This window comes from Protopterus annectens, chromosome 16.part0 (genome assembly GCF_019279795.1).
Source record: "Protopterus annectens isolate FY-2018-M chromosome 16.part0, PAN1.0, whole genome shotgun sequence".
NCBI classification, from domain to species: domain Eukaryota; kingdom Metazoa; phylum Chordata; order Ceratodontiformes; family Protopteridae; genus Protopterus; species Protopterus annectens.
The window spans coordinates 618168192-618192130 of record NC_056750.1 but is presented as its reverse complement, the minus strand read 5'-3'; the positions used below and the strand labels follow the sequence as shown (position 1 = coordinate 618192130).

General features: G+C 41.2%; 1 protein-coding gene across 7 annotated transcripts in view; it reads left to right on the top strand.

Moving 5' to 3' along the window:
• The window catches only part of CIZ1 (CDKN1A interacting zinc finger protein 1), a 2016138-nt gene that overhangs the window by 1610587 nt on the left and 381612 nt on the right, over positions 1–23939 (top strand). The window lies entirely within an intron of this gene.

Sequence of the window (23939 nt, the reverse complement as noted above, 5' to 3'; positions counted from 1 at the left end):
AGATGTTCTTCGTCTTCCCTTGCTGCAGTCCTGACTATTGGGTATAGTCCGCGTCCCAGTCAATACCAGAGAGGCTGACGCCGGTCATGGCGCTTAGACTGACGCCAGTACGTCAGGGTACTAATGCGCATGACCGACGCCATTTCCTCAGTCTTTTGCCGCATGGTCAGTGCAGGTTGGCGTTCTGAGATTTTCTCCAAACCGGAGTTTCAGACCGAAACAGAGTTGGAACATTTTGGTTTTTCTTGCCTCAGTATTTAACCGGATGTCAGAAAAGTGAATAACTGTATTTCTTGTGGGAAGCAGATACCGATAGGGATTATCATACATTGTGTATACCTTGTTTAGGGCCTGAGCACGACGTTGTTGGTTGCCGCTCTTGTGCTAGATTTAACAAGCGCACTATTAAGAGGAGGCTTGATTGTGCTAGGTTAGTGTTTGGGAAGCGTAATTATAATATGCCGCCGGATGCTCTTCATCCAAGAAGCGCAAGGACAAAACAGTGAAGCCTAGGGGTGAGGAACCGCAGTCCCGGACGCCGGTTCTTTAGAAGGCTCAGGGGAGCCAGAGGTTTTGCCAGGAGTCTCTATGGAGTCTCAGGCAGATACTTTACTGTTACAGGATGTGCCCTCTCAGGAGGTAGGCCAGGCTGAGGGGCTTCTCAGGTAACTGTTCTTCCCTCTCTTCCCAAGGTAGTTAGGGCCTCTCCTTCTGTTGCCAAAGCTTCTTTAGAGGTAGGCCAAGTTCAGCTTCTGTGGGGGCTTCTCCTAGCATTGGCTCTGTGCCTAAGAAACATATGCTTAAAATGGCAGAAGATTTGATTACTCTGATTAGAGGTTCTATGCCCCGCCTGATAAGAGGCCTAGGGTGGAACAGGAGTTTGATAGTTTTGAACAGTGTTCACAGGCTTCAGAGTCTTCTGTGGAAGACTTGCAAGAGTTTCCTGCTTATTCTGATTCTGATGTGGATGATTCCACTCCTACAGCTTCTCCTCCTGAGGATTTTTCATTTTCAGAGACTCTTCACTCCATGAGGGAGCACTTTAAATGGGAAGGCCAGGATTACTCTGATTCCAGGAAAGGGGGAGGGGAATTCTTGTTTTACCCCAGCATAGGCCCTTAGCTATTCCTCCTGTGTTGAATGTGGTGGAGGATGTTTTGCAGAGGCTTCCTGAACCCTGACTCCTTGCCTCCTGCTCCTGTTAAGCCTGATAGGTATTATAGGGTGCCCAAGCTCATAAGTATTTGTTTAAGAGTCCCAGGGCGGACCCAGAAACTGTTTCTCAGGGGCCTAAAGGTGTTAAAGCTTCTGTGGTTAAAAATCCTGTACCCTCTGATAAAGAGGCAAGGGCTTTGGATAGGTGGGGTAAGAAAGTATATACTTCTTCCACTCTAGCCATGAGGGCTTGATTTGTCACTTTCATATGCTGAAATATCTGTATTATTTGCTTTGAGTGTTGAAATCTAAGGTGGATGCTGGTATTGAGTGTAAAGAATTGCTGGATTTGGTTCATGTGTCTGAACAAGTGGGTAAGCATTCTTTGCAGTGTGGTTTTGATGCTGTTCAGGCCTCCTCGAGGGTGGCTGCTACTAGTTCTGTTCTTCGCAGACATGCCTGGTTGAAGGATCAGAATTTAGCTGAGCATGTTAAGACCAGGATTTTGGATGCTCCTTTACAGTCTGATGTGTTGTTTGGACCGCCTGTGGAAGCAGTTTTAAAGAAAATGGAGGACAAAGCTAAGTCTATGCAGACTGTTAAAGATTTTTGCAGGTGCAGCCTCCAAGTTTAGTAGAAATTGGCCTGCTAAGGGGTGGACATATCCTGCTTATGGTTCCCAGTCTAGGGGTAGGTCTAGACGTGGTAGGGCAGGGCTCAAGGTTCTTTAGGCCTAGATCAGACAGTTCACCTGCTCAGACTTCTGGTGAGGGCAGGGGTCAGTCCTTAAGCAGAACCAATGACCTGCCTTTTCAGCTGCCAGTGGACTCTCGTCTGGCAGCTCCTTTGGGAGGAAGATTGTCTCTTTTCAAAGAAAATTGGGATTTAATCACTCAAGACAGATGGGTGCTGGATATCATTCATCCCGGTTACAGATTTTATTTCCACACAATGCCCCCCTTCAAAGGCATGCCAGATGTTCCTCCTTCACAAAGAATAGAGGCTCACAAGCAAGTTTCTCAGTTACTCCAGATAGGGGCCATTCAGCCAGTCCCTGTATCAGAAAGGGGCCTAGGATTTTATTCTCGCCTGTTCCTAGTACCAAAGAAGGGGAACACGTGGAGACCAATTTTGGATTTATCTATCCTCAACACTTATCTGGACATTCCCAAGTTCAAGATGTTGACGTTACAGCAACTGTTACCTCTGCTGGGCAAGGATCACTGGATGGTAACTTTGGATCTCAAGGAAGCCTACCTTCATGTGCCTATAAGGCTAAGTTGCAGAAAGTATCAACTGGAGATTTTCATTATCAGTTCTCTGCATTGCCCTTTGGCTTATCTACTGCGCCCAGAGTATTCACAAAGGTTCTGGCTCCAGTGATAGCTTACTTCAGGCTTCAAGGCATTCAAATCTATCCTTACTTGGACGACTGCCTGATTCTGGCTCAAGAAAAGGAAGACCTTCTACAGCATCTGGAATATGTCATAGCAGTGCTAAGATGCCTAGGGTATTCTGTGAACGAAATAAAGTCCAGTCTAGTACCCTCTCAAGACATGTGCTTTCTGGGTGTGAGACTGAATACAGCAGCCCAGATGGCCTTTTAACCCCGGACAAACAAAAGAGTCTGTCACTTTACTTCCATCAACTATCTCATCAGTCCGTGCTGACTGCAAGGACAGTCCTTCAAGCATTAGGGTTCATGGCATCTTGTATTCTGGTGCTTCCCAATGCCAAACTGCATATGAGGAAGCTGCAATGGTATCTCAAAATGTATGGACACAGCACTGCCAAGATTTCGACACTGTCATTCATATAATACCTTGCCTTCAAAAGGAATTCTTGTGGTGGGCTCAGGAATGTCACCTAAACAAGGGACTCTCTGTGACCCGCCAGAGGCGAGTCAGATTTTAACGACAGATGCCTCGGACACTGCTTGGGGAGCTCATCTAAATGGAAAGTGGATACAAGACAAGTGGCCTGCCAGACTACAGCATCTACATATCAACATGAAGGAGATGTTAGCAGTCCAGTTTGCATTGATGGCGCTCAAAGAGTTACTTCTTCCAGGGCAGGTGTTGATTCTAACAGACAACACAACTGTCATGTGGTACATCAACAAGCAAGGGAACACATTCTTATCCTCTATGCAGGCAAGCAATGATTTTATGGGAGACTGCTAAGCCTGCAACTGACTCTTCAGGCAAGGTTTCTGCCAGGAGCACAGAACTCCTAGCAGATGTCTTAAGCAGACAAATCATGGATCCCCAGTGGAAACTGGATCTTCATGTATTTCAGAAATTGACAGTGTCATGGGGAACTCCAGACATAGATCTGTTCGCTTCTCCACTAAACCACCAGCTGCCAAAGTATTGCACAAAGGGGTTTCATCACACAGCTTGGAAAGTGGATGCTCTGTCTTTCAGTTGGAAACACCTTCATGTCTATGCCTTTCCACCTCTGCCTCTTCTTCCAAAGGTATTATTAAAGGTCAGACAAGACAGGCCAAGGATGATTTTGATAGCTCCAGATTGGCCTCGGCAACACTGGTACCCACTTCTAACTAAGGAGTCTTGTAAAGAAGCCTCCATGGCCTTTACCTCTGATTCCTCATCTGTTATCTCAGAAGGACGGTCATCTGCTCAATGTCAAGCTTCAATCTCTTCATCTCACAGCTTGGCATATTCTGTGTTGAAGCACAGCAGGTCTCAGCTTCCTCAACAAGTTTTAAATGTGATTATGGAAGCTAGAAGGCCTAGTACTAGGAGAAGAAAATGGAAGAGATTTTATTTTGGAGTACAGCAAAGAATTTGGAGATTTCAGAGCCTAATTTGAGTGTGGCTCTTCAATATCTTACTGAATTATTGGACAAAGGTTTGTCCTTCTCTTCCATAAAGATTCATGCTGCAGCAATTTCAGCTCACTATGATTGTGACCCACCTTTGTTTTCGTGATCCTTTGTTCAAGCAGTTTCTTAGAGGGGCAAAGAATATAAGACCCCACGAGCTCCTACTCCTGCTTGGGATCTCAATTTTGTGTTGGAAAACTTACTCTACAACCTTTTGAGCCTGCAGCTACTGCTGAATTGAAATATTTGTCATGGAAGACTGCTTTTCTGTTGGCTATTACTTCTGCAAGAAGGGTGTCTGAGTTGCAGGCCCTTATGGCAGTAGAGCCCTTTTGGTTTTCCATAAGGACAGGGTTTAATCCTTCCTTTATGCCTAAGGTGGTTTCTAGTGTGGCTTTAAACCAAACTATTCATTTGCCTACGTTTTTGCAGATCCTCAAAATAAAGGGGAAAAGATTTTGCACACTTTAGATGTACACAGGCAATTATTATTTGAGCAGGACTAAAGATTTTAGGCAGTCTCAGCAGTTACTTGTTTCTTTTGCTTTGAGTTCACAGGGCAAGCCTGTGTCAAAACAAACTATTTCTAGGTGGATTGGCTTTTGCATTGCATTTTGTTATTCCCATCATGGCAAAGAGGTTCCAGCTGGGATTAGGCCTCATTCCACTAGGGCTACTGCCACTTCAACAGCATTTCTAAGGGGTGGCAACTAAGGATATTCTGGAAGCAGCTACTTGGAGTTCAGTGCATACTTTCTCTAGGCATTATCACCTGCCTATATACTCTAAGACTAGGGCTGGTTTTGCCACAGCTGTTTTACAAGGCATGTTGTCAGCTCCTGCTACTTTATAATTTGCCAGCCTCCCTTACCTCTGCTTTGGGATTCTACAGGACTGCAGCAAGGGAAGACGAAGAACATAGTACAGTTTTGTACCTACCATAAATGTAGATGTTCGAGGATTCCTTGCTGCAGTCCAACTCCCTCCTTCCCTCTGTGTTTCAGGGTGGTTGTGTAGGTGAGTTTACATGCTTATATTTTTGTATATATTGCTGTATATATTGTACATGTTTTGGTGCAGGTTGTTTTTGGGACTTGTCTTTTTGGGTCTTCTGACATCTGGGGCAAGAAAAGACTGAGGAAATGACGTTGGTCATGCGCATTAGTACCCTGACGGACTTGACGCCATGACCGACGCCAGCCTTATACTCTACTGGGACGCGGACTATACCCAATAGTCAGGACTGCAGCAGATTGAATATCTACAAACATCTACATTTATGGTAGGTACAAAACTGTACTTTTTGTACCTACCATAAATGTAGATGTTCGTGTGCTAATACAGCTGCAGTCCAGGTTTCCCTCCCTCCTTCCCCTCTTGGGACAGGCCTATTGGCTAACACCTCCTCATACAACCTGATTGGGGTATTCATTTATGGTGTATTTGCTTGCAACTACTGTTTTTTGATTATATTGCATTGCATTATTACATAAATTTATGTATTGCCTTCCTTCTGTAGGCACCTGACATCTGGGGCAAGAAAAACTGAAGAAAATGGTGTCGGCTGGTTCTTTTATACCCCTGTCGCACTGACGTCAGGGAAGAAGCGACGACAACCGACGCCGGACCTAGACTTTGGAATTTGGCCGACTGAGGACCCGCCTGACTGCAGGAAAACCCATCGTTTATGACTGCAGCTGTATTAGCACTCGAACATCTACATTTATGGTAGGTATAAAACTGTACTTTCTTCAGCATAAATGGAACATGTTGGAGGGATATGTATGTAGAGCAGAGAATTATATTTCTGTGTAATTCTCTTATTCTGTCCAAACATAATTTGGATGAAAGGATGGGTAGCAGCAAATTTACTCCTAGTTCGTCATCCTTGTCCCTCATGGATAGGGGCAGCATGTAAATGTCCCAACATATCTTTATTCTGCCCATCTCTGGATTATTTGTATACAAAATATAAGGCTTAAAATCTATCAAGGGAATGCAAGGCTAAGCTTCTTGAGATCCTGACAGGTCAAAAGCCTAATAAGTACATGTGAACCTGTAAGTAGCAGGTCCTCAGAGAAGTAGCTGTGCAGGATCCATGGCTCCTGATCTCCTTCAGCCTATTGTTTTAGGTATATGAGGTCTGCCTGGAGTGTTTTCAGTTTTATTTGTAGCCATATGGTGAGGGCAACTGTCAAGGCCCTCCCGCTCTAGTAACTGCTACTCCCTCCCTGGCACATGTCCTGGTACCAGTGATTTCAGAGCCAGATATAGTCCCGGAACATACTGTATTGGTACCAACCAGATCTTATCAATTAATGCTGACTTTTCATGTGTCGCAGTCAACCCTGATCCCCTCAGAGTTGTGTGTTTTTTGGTTCCAGGCCTTCAATATCTGGTCCTCATTGCTGATTTGTTCAGTGTTATTCTTGGTGTCGAGGACTTCAGCATTCAGTGTGTCTGCATCAGTCTTAATTCCAGGTAACAGAGCCGTACCGAGTCCCTTGATGCCATCATTCAGCAAGGATCTTCGGACACTTCTGGCTGTTCAGAAGACCCCCCCCCCAGTGTTCCCAGAAAATGTGCATGTGAGAAGAGACTCATCAGTTCTCATATGGAATCACTCACCCCATACACAGACCTCGATGAAGTGGAAGGTTCCCTCCTTGTCTCCTCTTAAAGACCACAAGGTTTGGGGAGATCCTAAAATTGATGTGTCAGAGGTGTACTTGGCCAACTGACCACCCCCTTTCTCAGATGAGGAAGTGTGGTTCGAGACTTTCGTGTCTGCTCCCTGAGAAGGCACAGCAGGTGCCCAATGTGGTAGAGCCAATTCCCGACAAACCTGGCAAGATTTTGCACCCAGCCTACAGACAGACCTCACTTCTGCAACGGTCTTCTTGTTTACTCTATTAATGTGGTGGTTGCCACCAAGAAAGAACTTTCCAATGAAAGCTTCATGGTTCATCCTTCCACCAGAGAATTGTGGATAATGGACTGTGTGGATAAGAGCATCTACATTCGGAAACCTCTTCCTTTCAGGCACTGAACTACATTACCCATATGTAAGGTTCCAGAGAGTTTTGATGGAGCAGATACTTGATTTTCTGAGACGACTTCCTACCTCAGATGCCACGAGACAAATTGAGCCCCAGGTACCATGCTATTAGCAACCTTTCCAAGAGACTTCTTCACAACACAGCAGTTGGATAAGTTAGGGCAGTAGGCACTACATTGCTGTATTCCACCATGCCTAGTTGTATATCTTTGACTTTACCAGCAACTTCAGGGTGTCCTTTGTAAATGCCCATTAAAACAAAATCTCCTTGTTTGTTCCCAAGGTTATAGAAACACTGATGAAATACGAATTGGAAGAGAAGACTACTTTTTTTGTAATTGGAGTATGATTTGAGATCCCTCAAAGGTCCTTTTACCAGAACCAGAAGGGTAACAAGGTGTGGTTTAGGAATTCGCAGTGTCTTCTTTTCGATTCCTTTTCAGTCTGGGTTTCCATGACAACAGGGTGTACCTTTCAGTGGACATCTGCCTTGATGCAAAGGGTGTCCACACTAGTGGTTCAGGAGTAATTTCTGTAGAAAACTGTCACATCAACCCTGTGGGCTTATCCAACTGCTACAGTCTGGAGGCAGTTGGAATCAGCTATTCCTTCACCTAGATTCTTGTCTGGCCATCAGGCAGGATGGGTGGGTGAAGAGCATAATATCCAGATGCTATACATTCCCTTCATAGTGATGGCCAAACAATCATTTCTGCTTCTCCCAGGTGTGCCATGTTGACAAAAGAGAACAGTGGCTCAGAAGACTTTCCAACTCCTGCAAAAAGCCATCCAAGAGGTTCACCAGACAAAAGACAATCCAGCATCTATTCAAGATTATTTTTAGTTCCAAAGAAATCAAAGGACCTCAGGACTATTTTTGGATCTGAATGGGCTAAACTTTTATTTCAAAAACATGACGTTTTGGATAGTCACACAGCAGTCTATCTTTCCATTTCAGCAACAGGGAGACTGGATCTGCTCAGCAGATCTTCAGGATGTTTACCCACACATAAAAGTCTTGAAGACTTCCATAAGGTAGCTCCACTTCTGACTTGGAGCCAATCATTCCAAGTCCCGATCCTTGCCTTTTGATTTCACCAAAGCACCTTGGATATTCACCAAGTGCATGGTGGTATTCACAGCTCACTTCAGGCTGAAAGTGTTTTGAGTTTTCCCATGTCTAGATGATTGGCTCCTCCCTGCCACAACAGCAACAGAATCCTTTTTCTTGACAAGATATTACTTGCTTAGTTTGTTTGTCCTAAGCCATATCAGTAAATCTCAAAAAAATCCAAATTGGAGCCTGCTCAAACCATAGATTTCAACAGATGCCATCTGGATATAAACCTTAAAAATTGTGAAGTTATCAGCTGAGACACTCCTGTCCTTCAAGCTCATTTTGTGCAAGCTGTTTGAGATAACTTTTCCTCGGGTATCTATGGAACTACAGATGTTAAGTATAATAGTAGCCTCTATACATCTAATCTCTAATGCCAGATTTTCTATATGTCTAATCTCTGCCAGATTTCAAGTGAGAGTTCTTCAGTGGACACTGAATGCTCAGTAACCTCAGTCTTCCTACCCATTCAGTTTTCTCATATGCATCTCTTCTGTATGCAGACATCATCTGCTGTAGTGGAATCTGTCACCTTTAATTCCAGCAGACCATCCATTCATTTTTCCCCTTCTGTCAGCCAGTATCCCCAGAGATACCATCTCTCCAGGGTAATGGAGGACAATGCGAGGAGAGAGCAATCCAGGAGATATGGTTACAACAAGATGCCCATATTCACATTGGTATTCTGGAAATGAGAGAAGTCCTTCTGGCATTGCAGGCTCTATAGGACTTCCTTCTCTAGGGTGTGATCTTGAGCCACACAGACATCGCCTCCATGGTGTGGTACGTAAACAAGCAAGGAGGGGCCCTTTCATACCTGCTTTGCCAGGAAGCCATGAGAATTTCATAGTACTTTCTAATTACAGTGCATACTCTTGGTCGGACCAGCCTCCTAGCAGACAGGCTCAACCATTGTATCTTGATGTCTCACAAGTAGTCCCTCAACCCAGTAGTAGCTCAGACTGTATTTTTACTATAGGGTCTAGCTTTGCTGGAACCTGTTTGCCTTCCTAAGCAATACCAAATGTAACAGCTGTTTTGCTCTTATCCCTCCCTTCTAATTCATCCCTGGCCACCTGGTCTTCTTTACACTTTCCCTTCTCTTCCCCTTATGGCAAAGTTCCTTCAGAAAGCTTCGCTGTGCAAGGCCTCTGTCAGTCCACATAGCTTCTTTTTGTTCCCAGGTAAATTTGGTTCCCCATGCTTTGTCCTCACATCAAGAAACATCCGTGGCTATTAGATCTCCATTAGGATCTATTGTCACACGTCTCCAGCAAACCTCACCCAGAGGGTGTTTCCCTGAAGCTAATCACTTGGTTTCTCCATTTCCAGTGATGGTCAGTAATTCATCTTTCTCTGATAAGGTCATTCAGATCCTCTGGACATTACAGAAGAATACTACTAAAAAATTTGGTCAGTACATCAAGGTCTACATGCCTTCTCAGATCTTTTTCTGTCAGTCCTTTGACTCCTGTCAGCGTTATTTGACTCTGACTCCAGTTATTTTACTATCAAAGTTCAACTAGCTCTCATACCACCTTTTCACTAAGAATTTAGGTCTACATTCTTGGCCTCCCAGAAAGTTTGTAGAGCTTTTCTAAAGGGAATCTTTCTTGTTAGACTCCCCCAATCAAAGATCCCACTTTGCCATGGGACTTGAATTTGGTTTTATAGGCTCTTACTTGACCTTCGTACACGTTTGCTTTTCCTACAGTTTGAATTATCTGTCATGAAAAACCTTGCTACATGTTGTTACTTGAGATAGAAGGATAACTGAATTGTACTCTCATGCAAACCTCCATAGTTAGTCCTTCAGAAAGAGAGAGTATCTATGAGGCTTAATCCTTTTTCCTATCCGCAGTCACCTTGGATCTGCACTAATCAGCTAATTTACCTGATGCTTTCTTTGAGTGATTCCAGCAAAGAAGAATTCCAGAGACAGCTTTCTTTTTGTCTGCATAGCACTAGATAAATCTCCTTTTCACCTGCAAATCAGGCTCCAAGGTTTCCAAAATGTCCATATAGCTGTTACACATGCTTACTGTATCAACATTAAATATGTCAACTCAGAAGGCCTTCTTCAGAAGCTCTTCTATAGATGCTACTTATGCTGACGCAACCTGGTCAACAGTGCATATTATTCTATTAAGCACAACAGACTGGATATGATTTCTAGGTCCAGGTCTTCCATTGTATCTACCACCCTCATGCCACCCAGGAAGCCAAATAGCTGGAGATTCTGTACCATATTTCAAGACAGATTGGGGGGGGGGGGCAGTGCAGATATGTAAGTTATCTATGTACCATAGTACTGGATCCTTATTGTCCTACTCCATCCATATCAATAACCCTACCCACTGTCCCAGGCCAAACTGTTACGTCCTTACTTATGGATAGACATGTTGGAACTAAGCAGGAAATGCTTTCTGAAGTTCTTTCATAGCTTGTTTATCTTAAGATTTTATGATTCTTGGGATAATCTCAGTCTAATGGATGGTTAGGAGGCAGGTGAATTACGGAAGATGTGAGGAGCTCAAGCACTGAAGAAGCTCTGCTGTGGAAAGGTTGCTGGCTCAGGTCTGTTGCATGGGCAGACAACCCTTAAGTCAAGGCGAACAGAGTGGGACAATAAAGATGTGTTTTCTGTTTTATCATAATAAGGGTTTTAAGCTCTGTGGATTCATTCACATGTTTATATAATGGTTCTTTAATAAAAATAAACATTGCATTGTGATTAATCAAGATTCAGAGCATCATAATTCAGATATCTAAAAACTGAAATTGTTGTAGCTACAAATGTTGGAATAAAAAAATGGCAGAAAATTCATTAATCATCATTGTTACATAGGGACTGTGCCCCTGCACCCGCACATCCCTGATTTCTAAATGTACTTCCTCTGAGGTTGCACAGTTTCAGTAAAAAGGGAAAAGAAAACAAAAAAACTCTCCATTTCTGTTTATGATGAGTTGTCAGACCTTGGTAATATTGCACAGAAGCGAGTGTGATTAAGCAACAGCTGACCCACCTTCACTTATCTAGTCTTTTGCTCAGTCTTATGTTTTTGCTTGGCTTTGTCTTATTTGTAACTTTGGTAGGTAATGTTACATGTGAATTTGTCAGTGTCTTTGCATCTGCATCCTTGTTTTTGAAGCATTTTTTTAAATGTTGTATTACATTTTCCGAACTGAATATTATTTGTTTCCCATCACACCTGTAGTACTTGTTGCCTGAGTAAAAATTCTCTGAAGTCTGCTTGGGTTATAAAAATACTTATGCAAAAATTTCCAAGCAAAAATCTTAAACCTTCTCTCTCTCTCTCTTTGTTGCATACTTGGGAGCCATACAGATGTCCTCCCATTATTCCTGTGTAAATTATCTTTCCAGTCTCTCCTTCCTATTGTTTCTAACCTGTTCTGGTCAAATGTTATGGTTATCATACAGTATTTTATGTGCTGTAATGTTTAACTCTTTTTAAGAGCAGCTTCTGTTCTAGACTCAAAAATTCAGCCAGAATTGGACTTTCACTTAACACTTCTATCCACATCTGTTTGCCTGTACTCTGATATCAGTCCCTGGTAGGAAAGGCAGTCTCTAACCTGCAAATCTAGAATTCTGCTTGGCCTTATTCCACTCTTTTCCCTTTCCCTGTCCAGTTATTTGCTGACAGTACCTTGAATCTGATGTTAAAAGTTTAATATCCTTCACCTGTAGGAGTGATACTGACAGGTTCTTAGTCAGCCTGAGTCATAAAGCTTTCCCAGGCTACCCCAGCCCCTCCCCTTTCACCAAAATACACAGAGCTTGAGGACCCATCTCCAGATCTATTAAGCCCTGTAAGCCGCCAACAGCTCTGAAAAATGGCCCCGGAGTGTAGAGACATGTTCCACGTTAGTAATAATATGATCTGTCAGGGAAAGATGGCTGTAATTGTTAGATTTTTTTAAAGCTTTGCTGCCAGTCAAAGAATATGTCATTGGTTTGAATGTATTGTAATATTTTTGAATAATGTGTCCAGAATTTTAGCAAGGGGAAAAATGTTAACAGAGGTGTAGATAGAGTGTGGTCAAGGGGATGGCTGCTCGGATACAGAGTGTTAGAGGAGCACTGTCGACAGATGCCAGTGATGCAGTACTAAACACAAAGTGCTTCAGCTGTGACAGCAAATACTGAAATGTAACTGTAGTAAACTGCTACAGTTTCAAGGTTTTATAGGTCTATACTAGGCTAATGATCATCAGGGCCTTTTTTCTTAGGGTCATAGATATATACTAAGCTAACAACCACCAGGGCCTTTGTCAGCCGAGCAGTGCAACACAATCCATTTGTTGTCCCTGTGTTATGGGTGTTTATTAGGAGGGGGTATGTTAGTTAGGAAGTTTCTAGAGGTCATGTGGGGGGTTGTCAGTTTGGGCATTACTGCCTGCCTTTGTCAGGGACATGGGGGCCACATGCTGGATTGAATTTCCAATTTCCCATCCATTGGTCAAGCTTGCACTTAAATAGGATTAGGGACAGGCACTGCTTCACATGGATGGGGGAGCCTATCCCAGAGCATGATCCTCTGAGACACTGTCTTGCCACTATGTCTTATTTATGAAACAAGCAAAATTTAAATAATTTTATGTAGTGGTTCTGATGCTTATTGTTTTGTGGATGTGCAAAAGGTTCATCAGAGCTGGATCCGAACTTACTTTGTATGCCAGGCATAGATTGCCTCTCAGTAACCTGTTGGAGGACGAGTATAGAGAGAAGGCTTTAAGGCTATCCATATAAGGAATGTGTTTATTCGTTGGATTCTCCTGGTAAGGAAGCTTTGTGGCCTTTCTAACTGCTGCATATGTCTGGTCAGGTATATACCAAAGGGGGCAGTATAGTCATTGATGGATCTGATAAGGGCCGAATAAATTTACACCGTGACTTCCTTGAACCTAGATGCCATACTGTTCCTTGTAAGTTCGGCAACACAGAATGATTTTCTTATTACCTTGGCCACATATTGGTCAAAGGTCAGATTACTGTCTACATTTTTTGTGTCTTTCGGCTTTTCCCAGTTAGGGGTTGCGACAGCGGAACTCCGGTCCGCTAATGATTGGTAGTTAATTTTTAAGTGCCAAGTTACCAGCCCTGACGCACAACCTTCAACTAAGGTACGCCCATTCACGCATGTCTCCACGCAGAAGACGCTTTAGCTGTGAATCGAACCGGACAGCGTCTTACTGTGAGGCGACAACGCTACCGGAGCACCACCACCGCGGTTAGATTACTGTCTACATATGTTCCCAAATCCCTGACTACTGGGTCAACTCTAAAGGCTGTCTTATTGATGAAGTAATTAGACTGGGTGACAGTTTTCCCAAAAGGCTTTATATTATATTCTTGGCATTGAGTTTTAATCTTTGACGTTGGCAGCAGTCATTTGTCTTGTGTTAGACCCACTTGTAAGATGTTTGTGTCATTGGGGGGGTCTATAATAGCTTCCAATTTCCAGTTATATGCAAACATGGTCTGCCAAAGGCCCTTGACATTAGCTTTACCTCCAAGAAGTAGATGCCAAGTAAAAATTACTCCAGCATGGAGCCCTGACGTACCTCACTGGTGACTGGTCTCGTAGTGGTGGTGGTTTCAACAATCCTGACTTCCTGGGTCCTGTCTGTGAGCCAGCTTGCAATTCAACAAGTTATGTGGAGGTTTATGCCCAGTTCAGTGAGTTTGTAAAACACGCAAACGGATTACTATGTAAATAGAACTGCGAAAACACCAATAAGTGCCCAAAGAATAGTTCAAAACGTTGACCCAAAACGAACACCGACCAAAGTAAAAGTATAAATACCACTGATTTATTGAAGCACGAACAAAACCACAATACGAACAAAACAAAAATGAAACTGAGTTAAGCGCTTTCACCCATTGCCACAGGGTTTCATCAGAACTCTCTCAACAATTACCCTCAGATGCTTAAATGCCTTTTTAGGCGCCAACATAATTTCAAATCTTTAAAGTCATACCACAACAATATCACATAAAACATAAAAATATAAGTATATCAAATTTCGTAAAATACAAGTGTACAGTGAAAATGTATACATATACTAAATATAAAAAAATGTATTTGCAGTTAAAAATTCAATAATAATGTATGTTTAAAATACGAATAATGTACAAGTAATGTACAAGTAATATACAAATATATATCCTTCGTCTCTACAGCTGACACAACCATAATACATATTGTTTCCTATGTATAAGTATGTAGATAAATAAATATAAATGTTAAAATGTTAACAGTTGAAATATTCATTCCTATGAGTACATGTAAATAAATACACTACCATTATATAAATAAATCAATGAATAAATACTGTTCTTGTGAGACCAGGGTGGCTAAATTTGGCAACAATAAAAAACACACTTGACATAAAGCCTAATGATGTTGCATAAGTGTACATACATCCAATTATATAAAAATAAAAGTATAAATATGAAAATGGAAATAAAAATGTATAATATATTAGTTTTGATATTAATGAAATATAATGATGAGAAACTCAGTAAATACATATTAGAAGCAGAGACATTGAACAACAACATATTAAATGATTTGGTATTCCCTCAATGGGAGCACTTATACAATAAGCAATCAAATGAAGCAAATAAACACATTAGTAGCTCCAATAAACGCAAAACTAACAAATTGAAAAGGGACAGTGAACATTATAACACCAACAAAGCCTATATATGGCCAAGCAATAAAGGTAGTAGTAATAATCATGAGTATATAGACCATAATACACAATTACGTGAAGAAAATAGAGAATTTGGGCAAGGGGGAAACAATACAATATACAAACACAACAAAGGATATATCAACAGGAAGGATTTTCAGAGAGAAGGGAAACAATTGATACAACCGTTTTGGAATCGCAATCAGGGCTATGTAAGAGATACAAGGAATTTGCAGTATTGAATATCAACCGGGACTTGGTGTTGAATAATGATGATAGTAATGAGAATAAAGTTATTAAAGTAAAAGGCAACATACACACACTTGACAATTTTAACATTTTTAATTGCACAGATTGTGTTATTGAAAAGGAATATTTTAATTTATTCAGTAAGGGTATGAAATATATACCTAACCCCAAATTTAATTTAGTACACACTATTATTGATTTTAAAAAATATATTAGAAAAATTAATTTAGATTTATTTTTTAACAATATACAGAATAATGAAAATCAAATAAGATTACAAGATGATGATCAAATTTCTATTTTAAAAAAGCAAGTGTATTTATTCCACCTACTCATCCGAAAGTTGATTTATATGATAAAATTACATCAAGGAAAATATATTATGACTACAAGAACTTGAAAGAGATGACTAAATATAGCAATTTGAGTACCGAGGACAACAATTTATTAAATACAATTATGAATGACAAGAATATAAGAGTAATGAAGCCTGACAAAGGGGGTGGTATAGTCTTATATGATAATTTTCGGTATATTATGAAAATGTATGACATCTTACATCATTCTGGAAATTACATTACCATCTCTATCAATGAACTTAATATAGCTTATTGTAGAATAGATTCATATATAGAAGAATATTACATAGAAGCAAGGATTACTAGAGATGAATATGAATTTTTGAGGGTGGAATTTCCACAACTGGCTACGTTTGTAGGTATCCCTAAAATACATAAGGATACCTCTGACCCCCCTTTTAGACCTATTGTATCAGGCAGTCATTCTAAAACTTTTCCAATAGGAAGATATATTGACTCAAAACTGAAATTCTTCTATGAAAATGTGCCTCATATGGTTAAAGATTCATGGATATTTTTAATGAATTTTCCAAAAAATATCAACTTAGACAATGTATTATTTTTAACCATTGATGTGATAGATTTGTTTTCTTGTATTCCGAAGGACGAAGGACTCATAGCCTTCAGTAATAGTATAAGGAAACATACTAGTATAGAATGGAATAAAATATGTTTATTACAGGAAATGATGTCCATAGTTCTTGACAATAATTACATATATTTTGAAGGGGAACTTTTTAAACAGACTAGAGGTGTTGCTATGGGTGCTGCATGTGCCCCAATATATGCTAATTTGGTTATGCTTAACTGGGAAGACAATATCTTATTTACTAGTGAATTTTTTAAATACGTCAAATATTACTCAAGATTTTTAGACGATATTTATATATTATGGGGAGCAGATGAGACATTATTAGATGCATTCATTCATTTTTTGAACTCAAGTAGTAACTATTTGAAATTTACACATTCTTACAATAACATTGGTGTACCTTATTTAGACACTTTAATAAAATATGAGACACAGCAAGTATCTTTGTCTATTTATAGAAAAGACACCTTTTCCAACAGCTATCTTCATTATACCAGCTGCCACCCAGAAAAATTAAAAAACAACATTTTTAAGGGTCAATGTATACGTTCAGCACGCATGACTTCCAACGACGAAGATTTAAAATTGGAATTAGAGTATATAAAGAATTTGTTCTCACAAAGAGGATACCCCAGTTATATGATGGATTCTACCATCAAATATATTTTGGAATTTAGGGGAACTAGATATCAACCTTTATTAAGTAACAGTTTTAGAGGACAATTAACCGACACAGATTCAAAAATGGGAGAAACAGATTTGATTTCTAGTAATAGATACAAAAAATCATGCGTGATTCAGTACAATATGGCAGCTAGTTACATTAAACAGATTATAAGTGACTCATGGCATCTAATATTTAACGATGTTCAAATCACGAAAGTAATAGGTACAAAACCCAATTTAATTTTTAAGATGGGTAGTAATATCAAAAATATGGTGGAACACAAGAAAGAAGGAAAGACGGACAAAAACAAAGTGACAAATAGAAGTTTAAAATGTGGGTCATGCAGACAATGTAAATATATGTCAGACAAACTTATTATTAATTTAAACAATGAATTAAAAAGTTGTGTTTATAGTAGAATAGGTAATTGCAATAGTAAATTGGTCATTTATTTAAGTATATGTCAAAAATATTTTAGTTTTTATGTTGGTAAGACGGAGAGAAATTTAAGAAAAAGAATTTATGACCACACTTACAGTATTAAAACTAAAGACATGAATAATGCATTATATAAGCACATTTTTTTATGAAGGAGAAGATCATAATTTTAAATTCATAATTTTAGAAGTTTTAAAACCTAGCCCTATGGGAGGAGACATAAAAATTTTGTTAAGCTATAGAGCAGTATGGTGGCAAATTTATTTGGATGCCACCACCCCCCCCAGGTTTAAATAACCACATATCAATTAAGCCTCTATTGTATCCCACAATCTATCAACTGTAATATTACAATATTTTTAACATTTTGTATGTTTATTCAGTAGTGACATAGCTCCCTCATGAAACTGGATTTCATATAGATATCATACAGATTATATTGATTTTACATAGACATTATAGATTTTAATAAATTTTATACAGATTTCTGATTTACGATTTAACAAGATTTTTAACATCTATGTGTATAGGGACAATTTATTCATTCAATAATTTTTATTTAATATTAATATCAAAACTAATATATTATACATACATTTTTATTTCCATTTTCATATTTATACTTTTATTTTTATATAATTAGATGTATGTACACTTATGCAACATCATTAGGCTTTATGTCAAGTGTGTTTTTTATTGTTGCCAAATTTAGTCACCCTGGTCTCAAAAGAACAGTATTTATTCATTGATTTATTTATATAATGGTAGTGTATTTATTTACATGTACTCATAGGAATGAATATGTTTCAACTGTTAACATTTTAACATTTATATTTATTTATCTACATACTTATACATAGGAAACAATATGTATTATGGTTGTGTCAGCTGTAGAGACGAAGGATATATATTATTTGTATATTACTTGTACATTACTTGTACATTATTCGTATTTTAAACATACATTATTATTGAATTTTTAACTGAAAATACATTTTTTTTATATTTAGTATAGGTATACATTTTCATTGTACACTTGTATTTTACGAAATTTGATATACTTATATTTTTATATTTTATGTGATATTGTTATGGTATGACTTTAAAGATTTGAAATTATGTTGGCGCCTAAAAAGACATTTAAGCGTCTGATGGGTAATTGTTGAGAGAGTTCTGATGAAACCCTGTGGCAATGGGTGAAAGCATTTAACTCAGTTTCATTTTTGTTTTGTTCGTATTGTGGTTTTGTTCGTGCTTCAATAAATCAGTGGTATTTATACTTTTACTTTGGTCGGTGTTCGTTTTGGGTCAACGTTTTGAACTATTCTTTGGGCACTTATTGGTGTTTTCGCAGTTCTATTTACGCAGTTCAGTGAGTTTGTCTACTTTACGTGAATGGAGTATCATACTGAATGCTTTAACCAGGTTCCAGGTAGGCTGTATGTACCATTTTCCTGTCATCCATTGCCTTGGTGACCTTCTCAAAGAAGCCCACCAGATTTAGTAGGCATGTCCTTCCCTTGACAAAGCCATACTGGATTGGGTCTGGTGTATTACGGTTGCCTATGTCCGTGTTGATAATTTCCATGATAATTCATTCCATGGCTTTGCGTATTAGACTAGTCAAACTAATGGGTTTGTAGTTTCCAGGGTTGATTGATGGTCCACCCTTGTGAAGTGGGATAACTGCTGCAGTCCTCGTTCTCATGGTACAAAGCATTATTTGAGGCTTTAGTTGGAAAGTGATTCAGGTGGTCCAGATATAAGTCATGTTTCATGCTATTAAGGAGACATCCTGGGATATTATCGGGGCCCATTGAGGCTGTATTTTTGGCCATAGTGAATGTTGCCAGGACCTGCTCCCTCTTAATACCTGGGGGAGTTATGCTAATAGGTATTTCATGGGGGGAAGCAGGGGGAGAAGTTTGAGCTGAATTTATCAGCCATCAAATTTAATATGTTGGTCTGCTCAGTGAAGGTGGCACCATTGACCACCAGTTTGGCAAACTACTTTGTGCTGCCTTTGAGGTTTTGGATATAGCCGTAGACGGCCTTATGGTTGTCTTTAACCTGTGAGGCTTTATTGACCTTGTAGTTGGCCTTGTTGGACTCGGTCTTCTTAGTTTCTTTCTTGACCTTGTAGTTGGCCTTGTTGGACTTGGTCTTCTTAGATGTCCTTCAAGGATGCATCTGCAGTCCTAACATATGGGTTGTCCTGCCTCAGGCAGCCCTTCGGTCGGCCGGATTCCAAAGTCTGGGTCTGGCCTCTGCTGATGTCGCACTTCACCCAACGTCATAGCTGCTAGGGTATAAAGGCATCAGCCGACGCCATTTTCCTCAGTCTTTCTTGCCGCGCGGTGCCCGAAGCAGAAGCTGTTCGCAAGTGCCGGTCGGTCAGATCCAGAGATTTCTACTACCGAAGACTTCTAAAAAAGCTAAGTACCCCGTTGGGGACTCTTTCTTGCCTCAGCCGATGTCAGACAAAGTAAATAATTGTTTAACTTGTGGGAAACAAATACCTCATAAGGATTTCCACTCTTACTGCCTTCCTTGCTTAGGCCCAGACCACGACGTATCAGCTTGTCTAGCCTGTGCTTCCTTCAACCGACGGACGCTTAGACGTCGGTCGGAGTTTGCCGAAGAGTTTTTTGGTCCCGCTTTTGCATATAAAATGCCGTCGGAGACTCCGACTACACAATTAGCTAAAAAGCGCAAGGAAAAGGACCGACACTCGTGGCCCGCGGTTTCGGCTGAAACCACGGTTAGGCCAACCGCGAGTGTCTCGGTTTCGGCTGAAACCGAGTCCTCGGTTCTCCCTTCGGCCGAAAGCAGGCCCCCGATAACCGAGGCCACACAGGCCATGGCTGAATCGGCTACAGAAATCACTGTTACAGAAGCAGGCACCCAGGATTTGTCAGATACTATTCCCTTAGACATCTCTACTCCTGCACGTGGGGCTGCTAGACCCCCTGCCTCTATGTCTATCAAGGCCTTTTCCAGGGCTAAAGCAGCCAAAATTTCTAAGACTTTGCCTACAAAAGCTCCCTCTCACAGACCTACCTCTAGTTCCCAGATACTCAGCCTGGCTGAGGATCTTATTTCTTTGATCAGGGGATCCCAACCTCACCCAGACAGGGCCTCTCAACCTCCTCCAGATAAGAGGCCTAGGACTGAACCCCCTGAACCTCTCTCTACAGACTATTCCTCGGATGGCTCAGATATTTCTGACCATCAGGAAGGCCCATATTCTCCTTATGAGGATTCTGATGCAGAAGACTCCATTCCTTCTGCTTCCCCTCCTGAAGAATTTTCTTTTGGGGAAACCCTACACTCTATGAGGGAACATTTCCAATGGCAGGGCCAGGATTTTTCAGATTCAAGGAAAGGGCTAAGGACCTTTTTACATTTACCACAACATAGGCCTTTAGCCATACCCCCTGTACTATCAGTTGTTGATGATGCATATAATGATGCCAGTACTGCTCCTGATTCTCTTCCTCCGGCCCTTGCCAAACCTGACAGATATTACAGGGTCCCGGACACTCACTACCACTTGTATAAGGCTCATGTTGCAGACCCAGAAACCATTTCTCAGGGCCCTAAAGGTGTTGCAGCTGCCTCTGCCAAAAACCCTCTTCCCTCTGATAGGGGATCTAGAGCATTAGAGAGATGGGGTAAAAAGGTTTATACATCTGCTACTCTTTCGGCCAGGGCTTTAAACTGTCAATTTCACATGATTCAGTACCAGGAATTTCTGTTAGACCAGCTAAATAAAAAACTGTCCTCTCCTGAACCTATAGACCTTATGTCCCTTCAGGATTTGGTACATAACTCTCAGCAGGTCAGTAATAATTTTTTTAAAATGTGGCTATGATGCACTGGAGGCTTCTTTTACATCAGCTATGACTGGAGCAGTAATTCGAAGGCATGCCTGGTTGAAAGAGCAATCATTACCAGACCATGTTAAGTCAAAACTCGTAGATGCTCCTATGGAGAAACAAAGTTTGTTTGGCTCCCCTGCACAGGAGGTTCTAAAGAAAGTGGAAGAAAAAGCAAAATCTGTCCAAACAGTCAAGGATTTTTTGCAGGTCCAACCACCGAGGTTTAGCAGAAATTGGCCTTCGAAGAATTGGTCCTTTCCAGACACCTCCGGAGCACAGAGAGGCAGAAATCGACGCCCAAGAGGCAGAGGTCAATCTAGGGGTGCCTACAGGGGTCGTCAGTGGCAATCTGCCAACCAGAGAAGTGCTGCCACAGCTACGACTACAACCACTTCCACAGGACAGACACAATGACTTGGCTCTGATTCCGCCTACCAGGGAACAACTGGAAGCACCCTTGGGCAGAAAGCTAGCCTTATTTTCAGACAACTGGCATTGCATTACAGGAGACAAATGGACTTTACAAACAATAGACAAAGGCTACAGGTTTCACTTCCACACTCTACCAAAAAAAGAGAGGAATGCCAAACCTTCCACCAAGCCAAAAAACAGAGGCTCTAAAACAAATCATCAATTTACTAAGGATGAGAGCAATAGAAAAGGTACCATCTATGGAACAAGGCCAAGGATTTTACTCCAGACTATTCCTTGTACCAAGAAAAGAAAATCAATGGAGGCCTATTCTCGACTTGTCCGCACTGAACACATACCTCATTGTTCCAAAATTCAAAATGCTGACCCTCCAGCAACTTCTTCCCATGTTGGGCAAGGAGTCTTGGCTGGTGACTCTAGATCTCAAGGAGGCATACCTGCACGTCCCTATATGACCAGATTGCAGAAGACACCTCAGATTTCTTGCAGGATCAGAGCATTATCAATTCTCAGCATTGCCCTTTGGCTTATCTACTGCGCCCAGAGTATTCACGAAATGCCTGGCATCAGTAATTGCTCATTACAGGCTTCAGGGAATTCAAATTTACCCGTACCTGGACGACTGCCTAATACAAGCGGACAACAAGACAAAATTAACAAAGGATTTGGCCAATGTCATACAACTGCTGCAAGCCTTGGGATACACAGTCAACATTCAAAAGTCAAGGCTAGTACCATCCCAAAGGATAACATTTTTGGGTACAGAACTGGATACAACAACTCAGATGGCTTTTCTCACAGAGGAAAAACAAAAGCAACTACCAGTCTATTTCATGGCATTAACAACACAAACTCAGCTTACTGCAAGGAAAGTCCTGCAAGCCCTGGGTTACATGGCATCCTGCATAATATTGATCCCACATGCCAGGCTGCATATGAGGAAGTTGCAATGGTACCTAAGGAATGTATGGTCTCAACACAAACACAGTCTAGAAGCCCAGATTCCAATTATTCCATGCCTGAAAAAAGAATTCCTGTGGTGGACTCAGGCCTGTCAGATAAACAGAGGATTGCCTTTCCACAAACCACACCCAAGCCAGACCATCACCACGGACGCCTCAGACCTAGGCTGGGGGGCGCACATGGAAGACAGGTGTATACAAGGCCTATGGTCCAAAACCCAGCTGAATCTACACATAAATCTAAAGGAGATGCTGGCAGTGAAACATGCAATCCAGGCATTCAGGCCATTCCTCCAACAAGGTCACCTGCTGATAAGGACGGACAATACCACAGTGATGTGGTACATCAACAAACAGGGAGGTACACACTCATACCCTCTATGCCGGATGGCAATGGACCTGTGGAATTTGGCCCTAAATCTTAACATTCAACTGCAGGCCAGATTTGTACCAGGAAAAGAAAATTCACTAGCAGACACCTTAAGCAGAACAACCACGGATGCTCACGAATGGATGCTGCATCCAGATATCTTCAAAACCATAACAAAGAAATGGGGAATGCCAGAGATAGACCTGTTCGCCTCCCCACACAATCACCAATTGAAGAAATTCTGCTCAAGAGTATACCACCCACTTGCCTGGAGGGTGGACTCCCTCTCCTTCAGCTGGAAAAACCTGACAGCATATGCATTTCCGCCTCTTCCTTTGATGTACAAAGTTCTACTGAAGATCAGAGAGGAGCAGCCAAAGGTAATCCTGATAGCTCCAGACTGGCCAAGACAACATTGGTACCTGCTACTGAGAAGCATGTCTCGGGCACGCTCATGGCCTCTACCTCTATGCCCATTACTTCTAACACAGAACAACTACAAGACCCTGCATCCAAACTTGAAAACACTGCAGCTAACTGCTTGGAATATTGCATGAAACAAAATCAACCAGATTTGTCTCAGAGGGTTAAGGACATTATCCTGGAGGCTCGCAGACCCTCCACAAGGAAAACATATTCAGCCAAATGGAAAAGATTCCTCATTTGGAGTGCAGCAAAGGGAGAAAATGTCTCATTGGTAAACATAGCACACATCCTGGAATAGTTAGCAGAACTGTTCCACAATGGCCTGTCCTACTCCTCCATTAAGATTCATGCATCAGCAATTTCAGCAGAGTACAACATGGATCCTCCTGTCTTCTCTCATCCTCTACTCAGGCAGTTCTTGAGAGGAATCAAAAACGTAAAGCCTCCAAGGAAACCACCTCTACCCGCATGGGATCTCAACTTTGTGCTGGAAAAATTAACACTTCCCCTTTTGAACCAGCAGCAACAGCAGACTTACAGTACTTATCTTGGAAAACTGCATTCCTGCTAGCAATCACTTCAGCAAGAAGGGTATCTGAGTTACAGGCATTAATGGCAGTCCAGCCTTTCCCTATCTTCCATCAGGATAGAGTGTCTCTGAG